Genomic DNA, 10172 nt, shown 5'->3' with positions numbered 1-10172 from the left:
TGTTCTTTCTTAAATCCACTTTATTGTTTTATGTATTTTACTCAGTTTAGCTGTATCGCACTGCAACGGCTGATGGTTTTAAATATGCTTATGAATAGATGTTACACAGATGTTATACACTGAAGTTTGCTTATTAATAAGAAAACGTCCTTGCTTATTATTGGTAGAAGCATAATTCACTGATGCTCACAAGTATTTTAAGTCCTAAAGTATCTAAGTGTGTTTCAGATCAAGTTCAACACGAGAAGATGGAATTTATTTGCTGTATGTGCACATTTGTATTGTTACCAGTTATTGATACAAATGCTTAATAATACCCTAATTGCAAAGAAAGCTCATTTAGGATATGAAGAATGGGAAAGGATTCCTTAATATAAAATAAGAACATTAGCGGAATGAAATGTGCAAATAGGCTTACATGTTTATTTGATAACTGCATGATACTACTACTACTAATAATAATATATCATATTTAGTGAAATGTTTCAAGAACAGACTTCTGAGTGAAGTGATTCATGAAGATTTGATTAAGTCAGGAGTCTTTTCTGGGAGTTTCACTGATGTGTGCTTAACATGCAGATGAGCAACCTGAAAGCACAACAAAGTGGACCTAATGTGCACACATGCACACACATAAACACACAGCATTTGAGTTAAATGCTAGGGGGGGAAAGAGTCAGACGTTAATTAAAAGTACGTGGCTTGGATTTGCATACATTACTCTATGCCCCGCAGGTGCTGCTGATAAACGTGTGCCGCTCTACATGCAACATACAGCCCAACACAACAACATTGCACATGGTAAATATGCCCCTGTTGCAAAAGATTACATTTAACAAGAAGCAGTGTTAACTCACTGGAACATTTAACAAACCATTCCACACAGTTATGTGGAAAATGGCAGTGATCCAACTAAACACTTGTTGAATCTCTGAGGAGCAGCACACATAATGAGACACCGCACAAAAAAAATCATGTGCAGCTAAAGGTCAGATTCTTTCTGTTGTCGTCTCTCTGCTATTAGAATAATCTTGAGGGAATGCATGCTGTCTTACAGTGAAAATGTTTTCAAGCTCTCCCGGGCTTTGAGATTGTTAGCAATTTGGAGGGAGGCCATCTTGCTGCCCTACAGGCCCATCAGTTATGAATGAGCAGCGATTGTGGCTGAATTACAGAGTGCCAGTTGGTAACCAGCATCAATTTCTGCTTCTGATAATTGCAAACATTTGATATGCAAATCCAGGAAAACTTGTTTGAATAAAGGAACACATTTGAAAAGCTGACAGATTTATGGTGGTGATGCTGTTTCCAGGAGACGACGTGTTTTTGGGCAGCTTATGGAAGGCCTATTAAAAATGCCTGGTAAGTTTTTTTAATGATCTGATTGTTAACAGACAGAACTGATTTGATTAGTGTCCACATATCAAGTCATCATTTCAAGAAAAAAAAATCCAGAAGTTGACTCCTCGTGGCTGTTGACACCTGACTTCTCTGTTAGTCTCACTTTTAACAGTCTTCCAGAAGCTCTTTCACAATGACACTGGAAATCCCCTTTCTTCAGCATCAACATGATGATAACATTTAAGAGTTATAGCTATCTGGATGCATTGCCAATGAATTTGTATCAATTTATTTGTTAAATGTTAATCTGTTAAATTCCTGCAACTCCCAACATCCTTAGCTGGATTGTTCTGGCTGATGTGAAACCCAACATTCTGGGTTTTGGTCCAAACACAACACACCAATCACCAATAAGTAAGCATTTTCCCCCTCAGACTTTAGGCATAAATGTTACCCAGCAAAAGTCGATGTGCATGCAAATATCCAATGCATTTATATATTTCACTGGCCAGCGTCTTGGTGAAAATTTGTGTATATGACAACATAAATACACACACACAACAAAAAAGTTGCTAATAGTCTGATGCATAAACTGCTGCCATGTGTGCTGCCACCTTGCTCTCTAAGTAGCTTTCCATCTAAACCACACAAAATATTCCCAATACTGTGTGAATCATTTTGAAGCGGACTATTTCCTGCTGTGTGCTATGAGAAAGGATGATGAGAAAGAACAGCCATGGAAAAGAAAGGTTCAAAATCTGAAGTTTGTGTTTAAAAACAGCTAAATGCACCTGAAGAACAGAGGTATTTCTAACATTAACACAGTCACAGTGGAGAAGCAAGGCCATCAACGAGTCAAAGGTCTACATTTGATGAAAAAAAAGTTACAAAAGAGAATTTTGAGTTTAATGAACATGAGTGCAGCTAAGTTACAGATATATAAACAACTGCAGTACAAGCTCTTTGTTTCACGTGGATAAAAAGCACATTTCACTTTACTGTGGCAACTATTGCAGTGGAGGGTGATTTTTTTCTGGACAAGGTAAAGCAACCCTCAGGAATACTTCAGTTAAATGGATAAAAGAAGAAAGTTAAGAAATTAAGTAATGCATTTTGGTGGTGCAATGGTCAGCACTGCTGCATCACAGCAAGAAGGTTCTTGGCTTGAATGTCCTTTTTGGCTGAAGCCTTTTGTGTGTGTCTGTGTGGATCATCTGCAGCTTTTCAGTAAGTACTCCGGGTTCTTCCCAACATTTATATTAGCTTAATTGTTGATTCAACAACTGGCAAAGGATATGAAGTAGCTTTCTATACTTGTAAAAAATGAAATGCAAGGAAGAAACTTGGCACAAGAAATGTTATGCTTAAGTAGAGCCTCCTGGAGTCACTACCAAGGCTAGACTCTCTGATGTAAATATGAACTTGGTATATTTACTATAGCCATATCTGCCATTGTAATTCTATAGACTGTATAAACTTTACACACACAATTTTTTTTTGCTTTGTAACTCCAGAGAATGTAGAGAAATGAGACCCGGGTAAAACACAATAGTAGCCATTCTGGCTAACCACAGGTTAATAACATTGCTGGCAAATAAATCAAAACTGTTTCCACAGACTCTCTGTTGATCTCTTTCCATCTTACGCAGACTTACAGCCACAGCAGTTTACTATAAAAGAAACCCAGGCTCAAATTACTTAACCTGTAAAGGTGCAGGCTTTGCTGCTTGCAAGGAGCTGGTTATTTACCATCATATTTTACACTGCATGCTTTCTTCTCGTGTGTGATAAGGTAAGGAAGTGATTTACTTTTCGTGACTGAGGCTTTTTTTTTTGTGTATCCATGACCTCAGACTTAAAGACCGGACAACGGTCTTTAAGTCTGAGGTCATTAGCCGTGTCTGGGCCCAAACTCCGCTGCAGGTCCATAAGTCAAGTGATCACTGTGACATCACTGAGAGTTGAAAAACTGTCTAAATTCTTTAATCTGTAATAAAATGATCAGCGTTCTGCTCTACCAGGTGTAACAATTAAGTTTAACATCCAGGCATCCATGAAAACGGAATATATGACATTTAACAGAGTTAGAAGTTAGCACGGAGTTAGCTCGCTAGCTTCCATCTAAATACAACATAGCATGTCCTGACTGAGGGATTTCGGAAACCAATTAAGATGTACAGCTCTGCTATCACTTCCGACATAAATGAAGACAGAAAACTAAACAACAGTGATGTTTGTAGGGTTACTGAAGTTTGGCTACCTGGTATATAATGATGTGCTACGTGATCGCTAGCAACACAGCTATGTCAGCATAATAAACACAGTGAAGCTGGAGGATGACATTAAATAGAACAAGATACAAGGCATTAAAACATGTTAAAAACACAAAAGCCTTATTAAACACAGGGTAGTTTGGACCCAGAAGCAGGATTCATCATGTCATCACTTAAAGACCGGATAGGTTCATGCACATTTCTGAACTCATGTAAGAATTTATAGTCTTGTAATACAGGGAGTGCAGAATTATTAGGCAAGTTGTATTTTTGAGGAATAATTTTATTATTGAACAACAACCATGTTCTCAATGAACCCAAAAAACTCATTAATATCAAAGCTGAATGTTTTTGGAAGTAGTTTTTAGTTTGTTTTTAGTTTTAGCTATTTTAGGGGGATATCTGTGTGTGCAGGTGACTATTACTGTGCATAATTATTAGGCAACTTAACAAAAAACAAATATATACCCATTTCAATTATTTACTTTTACCAGTGAAACCAATATAACATCTCCACATTCACAAATATACATTTCTGACATTCAAAAACAAAACAAAAACAAATCAGCGACCAATATAGTCACCTTTCTTTGCAAGGACACTCAAAAGCCTGCCATCCATGGATTCTGTCAGTGTTTTGATCTGTTCACCATCAACATTGCGTGCAGCAGCAACCACAGCCTCCCAGACACTGTTCAGAGAGGTGTACTGTTTTCCCTCCTTGTAAATCTCACATTTGATGATGGACCACATGTTCTCAATGGGGTTCAGATCAGGTGAACAAGGTGGCCATGTCATTAGTTTTTCTTCTTTTATACCCTTTCTTGCCAGCCACGCTGTGGAGTACTTGGACGCGTGTGATGGAGCATTGTCCTGCATGAAAATCATGTTTTTCTTGAAGGATGCAGACTTCTTCCTGTACCACTGCTTGAAGAAGGTGTCTTCCAGAAACTGGCAGTAGGACTGGGAGTTGAGCTTGACTCCATCCTCAACCCGAAAAGGCCCCACAAGCTCATCTTTGATGATACAAGCCCAAACCAGTACTCCACCTCCACCTTGCTGGTGTCTGAGTCGGACTGGAGCTCTCTGCCCTTTACCAATCCAGCCACGGGCCCATCCATCTGGCCCATCAAGACTCACTCTCATTTCATCAGTCCATAAAACCTTAGAAAAATCGGTCTTGAGATGTTTCTTGGCCCAGTCTTGACGTTTCAGCTTGTGTGTCTTGTTCAGTGGTGGTCGTCTTTCAGCCTTTCTTACCTTGGCCATGTCTCTGAGTATTGCACACCTTGTGCTTTTGGGCACTCCAGTGATGTTGCAGCTCTGAAATATGGCCAAACTGGTGGCAAGTGGCATCTTGGCAGCTGCACGCTTGACTTTTCCCAGTTCATGGGCAGTTATTTTGCGCCTTGGTTTTTCCACACGCTTCTTGCGACCCTGTTGACTATTTTGAATGAAACGCTTGATTGTTCAATGATCACGCTTCAGAAGCTTTGCAATTTTGAGACTGCTGCATCCCTCTGCAAGATATCTCACTATTTTTGACTTTTCTGAGCCTGTCAAGTCCTTCTTTTGACCCATTTTGCCAAAGGAAAGGAAGTTGCCTAATAATTATGCACACCTGATATAGGGTGTTGATGTCATTAGACCACACCCCTTCTCATTACAGGGATGCACATCACCTAATATGCTTAATTGGTAGTAGGCTTTCGAGCCTATACAGCTTGGAGTAAGACAACATGCATGAAGAGGATGATGTGGACAAAATACTCATTTGCCTAATAATTCTGCACTCCCTGTATTTGTCTGTATGTGCCATCTCCCCTTCTTCCTCATCCCTGTATATCACGTGTAAAATTTACTTCAGTAACGAGAGCAGATTTGCAGAAGGCTTCAGGGAAAGTTAAAGAGCCCGTGTTCCTGCCTCAGGAAATTATGACGCAAAAAATAATTTATTAATGTACCATTAAAAATTGATTCATGTTCATTACTTTCTTTGATAACTTCCATCCACTTTGTATGCAGAGAGGGAATTTAATTTCCTCCAAAGAGGAAAGTGGTTTGATGCAATAAGTGCTAAATATTCTTTACAATAGATGGTTAAGGTAGGGGTCAGTCAGAAATCATGATACACATACACTTACAGGAAAGTAAGGAACGTACATGTTTTCAGTGAAGGTGCTAACTTATAATAGAAAGACAAAATTCCTGGGGGAAGGTTTAAAAGCTATTTTTGGACTGCATTCATTTTAGCAAAGACAGTGCATGTTGATCTAAAAAAAGGTGGCTTGCGACTCATCATATTGAGCTATTCTGTTGTCAATGAGTTTTAGTAGTGTAAATGTGTGGACTGAGAATAGAAATGGGAAAACGACAACAAACTGCAGATAAGGCTGTAGCATAACCCTCCATATTTTGAAGCTTTAAAGCCAGAGATTTGGTCACTAGCTAATAGCTAAGGTTAGCATTACAGGTTAGCAGAATTCTTGCTAACTTGTGTTAGCTAACTCGTGCATCCATTTTCTTCTCCTTATCCAATTCAGGGTTATGGAGTATGTTAGCTAACAGAATGATAAAATAGTAGAATTTCACTCACCAAAAACTGGAGTCCATACTTGTTGGAGAGGCTGTTAGTACAATTACCTGCATAGGAAGACATACTGTTTGTGAGGTAATTCTAACAGCACTAAAAAGTTGTGAGGTGCAGTTAAATGACTGTAATAAGTGGAAGTGAGGCCTAGCAGACAATTTTCAGCAACAACTGGAAGTTGTGTAGACCAGTGTTTGTCCTCTGTCTCGAATGCTCCCCTCTGTTTTTTACTGTGTGATTTTTCCTTGTACTGTATGATTGAATTCCAGTTTGGTTAAACTTCAATATTCCACTGGGAATTTTTTCATGAGCCACAATAAAGGCTCACCTTATTCTTGGGTCACTCTGCTACTCTACTATAAATCTTCCTTATGAAACAATCTATATTACATAAATAGTGTTTAAACACATTATTCATTCCTTTGGAGTTACTGAAGATGCTATGTATATGGAATATAAAGAATCTGGTTATTTTCTCCTGGAATTTAAACTCACTTTGTCATTTGCACATAGTTCTTCAGCAAAGCTCCTTAATTCACTTGCTAATTCCTTCACTACAGGAAAAGAGCAATTTCACATATTTTGTATGCATCGCTACAGATAGCATTAGGGATTTGCACTGGATTGGTTTGGTTCTGTCCCAGATGTATATGGCTTCTTTTCTCAGTTCTTTCTCTTCTGTTTATTCTGTCTCCTAGCTTAAATTGGCACACATGTGAGGGTGAGCTCTGGGAAAAGGAATACAGATCTCATACTCATCCACAGTCCTCAAAAATCCTCCTTTTCCTTTAAAAACAAGGCAAGAACTGCACAATCCTCCCCAACTCTTTTTTTTATTTCTCTCATCATGTTCAGGTACAGGAGTGAAAATCACAATTCAAGTGATCAAAAGAATACCTACACATAAGCTGTGACTTTGGGTATCATAGTGCTAGGGTGTGGAATCCAGTTAAAGAGCATCCGAATGACAATGCTTGCTTCAGCTATTTAAATAATCTCATAAAGCTTTAGTAAAACTGTTGAAAAAAAGGATTATCATCAACTAACTCCTGCAGTCTTATGGTGTTTTTGCATAATGATTGATGGCTTGGCATAAAAAAGTGACACTGACAAATTGATGAATGTATGTGGTAAGATAATTTAAATGACTGTTAGAGGTCAGCAACGATGCTTTGGTAACACTGTGGCTTCCTTCCCGGCACGCCTCCTCATGCAGAAACTAATTTGGGACCTTTTCCCATTTACATTCTATGATTCAAATTTTAAAGCAGTGAATTAATGAGTCTTGCCTCTTGATGGGCCGCTGTTGTCTGCATAGCTTAATTAGAATAATCTATCATCATGGGTCAGTACACACCAACCCACACTGCCGAAAAATTTCAGTAGGAAAAAAATGTAATGTAAGGAGCTCCAAAGTAGAGAATGAAGGATACATGTAGACGATTCAAAGAGAACCATCCTTTCTGATAATCTTCTTTATCTGTATGTACTGGATATGAATCACGCATATGAAATTAATCAAAGCCTTTCATTTGTGATTGTGATTGGATTGACTTTTTTGGATTTCCTTCCTTCCAGTGGTAGCAGTGGGTTTGTGATGGTCTGGGGAGGCATATCTTTGGTGAATGACAGTTGATCTGCTTAGTGCTTGGCTGTAAGCACAAGGCCAGGGCCTAAAGGATTGCAGAGCCTCATGCCACCCTCATGGAGTCTCTGACAATTTGATTAGAAGCATGCACATGAGTAGCTCACTAAAGGTTATATCGTAGGACTCGGCAGTGCTTCCACAGTTCCTCCTCGTACAAAGGAGCATAAACTGGTCCTGCTGATTGGATGATGTCCTTGTACAATCCTGTTCAGCTGTACTTGTATATTTGTCCATTTGCTGGTATCTCCTCCACACTCTTGAGACTGTGCTGAGCCATTGATACTTTCATTTGCACCAAAGGTGCATGGCTTCATGATGGTTTAATGCTAACACCCATACTCACACCCATTTGAATGCTACAGTATGCTAGCCACAGTGGTTAAATATTGCCTTAAATTCTTGATAAATTGTCAACAACAGTAATGTCCATTTATTATTTCCGGATCCCAGATCTTCTCTCAGCAGTTGTTTCTTTGCATCATGAAGGAAAATGTTCATCATGGTTTTTTTTGTGTGTTTTATTTTCTTTATTTTCTTCTTTATTTTTGGGTCTTGAGAGAGCTCACTGGTTTTACCCATCATGAGATGTCTCTTGTGTGACACCTTGGTAATATGACATCATTTTTATAGGCCATCAGTTGGGATTGAACCAGCTGATAAACTAAGTGGGAGGATTGCTTTCTAATTACTTATATTAGAAAGCAATCTAATGTTATTAGTAATATTGGTATAATATCTAATTACTTATATATTTCAGATGATGTCATGACTTTCCATGCCTTTTTGCAACCCCCTTTCTTCATGTGTTCAATATTTTTTCACTGTGTTATTTCTCATTATTACACATAACTAAATTTATGGATGTCCATGGTTTGTTTTCTTTGCATGTGTAGATTGGATGGGGTGTTACCAACGTCTGGTGATAATTTTGTGTCAGTGGCACCTTTAGAAATATATTTACTTAGAAAATTGGTAATGTGTTCAGTACTTACTTTACCCACTGTATAATGCATATATTTGCCACTTAAACAATCGTGAGTGGAAATTCCATAACACCACAGATGGCAGTTCTTCTGCCCATCTGCTGTTATAAGGACCAGACAACATTTGCGCATACAGTATGTAGCAAAGATACCATCTGTGAAGGAAAGAAAATCCCTTTAAAACTCAACTTTTTGGCAAACCTAACTAACATTTAGGGAGGTTTCACTCAATATTTTTAGACATAACATTTTAAATTTAAAGTTAGATCTGTTTCTGCATTAATTTAGATAAGTAGTAGTCTTGTTAGCTAGTAATATCTGCCTAGACACCTTATCAAAAAGGCTGCTGTACATACCACCTACTGTAGACAGACACACTATCTCTGCTCCAGCATGTCTTCAGTGTATCATCAGGAAGTTGCTTTAACCTCCTAAGACCCGAACTCTTTCACGCCATGCATTTTCCATTTCTCTTTGATGTTTGTGCATATTGTAAAAACAAAGAATTACCAGATTATTTTTTTACCTTATTTTTTTTAAGAAAAATAAGAGCGACATATGAGGATATTCGTTTAAAATTTTGATAGAACAGTAGCAGTATATTGTCCTCGTAAGTGGATATCAGGCCCATGTAGAGCAAAATTTAATATTTTAGTCTAAATAACCCAAAATGTGATGTCCACATATGTGGACGCCAGGTCCTAGGACGTTAAATTCAGCAGTCATGAGAATGTCTTTATCTTTGTGTACATATTTTTTCAAAAATCATAAAAAAACAGTCTGAATGTTTGCCTATTGATGTAACCATGGATCTATATAGTACAGACTTTTAATGCAGGATCTAATTTAGATTACAATCTAATTACAATCAGGTGCCCTACCAATAGTTGCATTTTTTACTAAAAGTATATCCTATTTAAGTATTTAGTAACATAAAGGGTATTTCTGGTCAACCGAGGTGGGTCTATAGGCATTTTGAATCATAAAGGAAAATTATAATTCTCTTTATTATGACACTCTAGTTCTTTATTGGGATAAAAACATTGTGATTATGATAGCTTGTCAGTCAAAGAGATTATACAGTCATGTGAAAAACAAAGGGTTCTATGCATTTCTGTGAACACCTAAATATACTTTACCATATGTCAAAATTGCGAGGATAAGAAACAACCAGGTCATGTTAATCAAATGCACTTGATTAATTGATGTTTGACGCAACAATACTATTACTACTACTACTACTAATATTTTAATAGTAATAATAATACAATAATTGATAAAAACATACATTTTGTCAGTTTGTTTGTCTGAGGTTCAGGTGTGTGTTAAGGATTAGA

This window comes from Pundamilia nyererei, unplaced genomic scaffold (genome assembly GCF_000239375.1).
Source record: "Pundamilia nyererei isolate P.nyererei 1_Seehausen unplaced genomic scaffold, PunNye1.0 scaffold00217, whole genome shotgun sequence".
In the NCBI taxonomy this organism is placed as follows: domain Eukaryota; kingdom Metazoa; phylum Chordata; class Actinopteri; order Cichliformes; family Cichlidae; genus Pundamilia; species Pundamilia nyererei.
Note: the sequence above shows the minus strand (reverse complement) of the source record.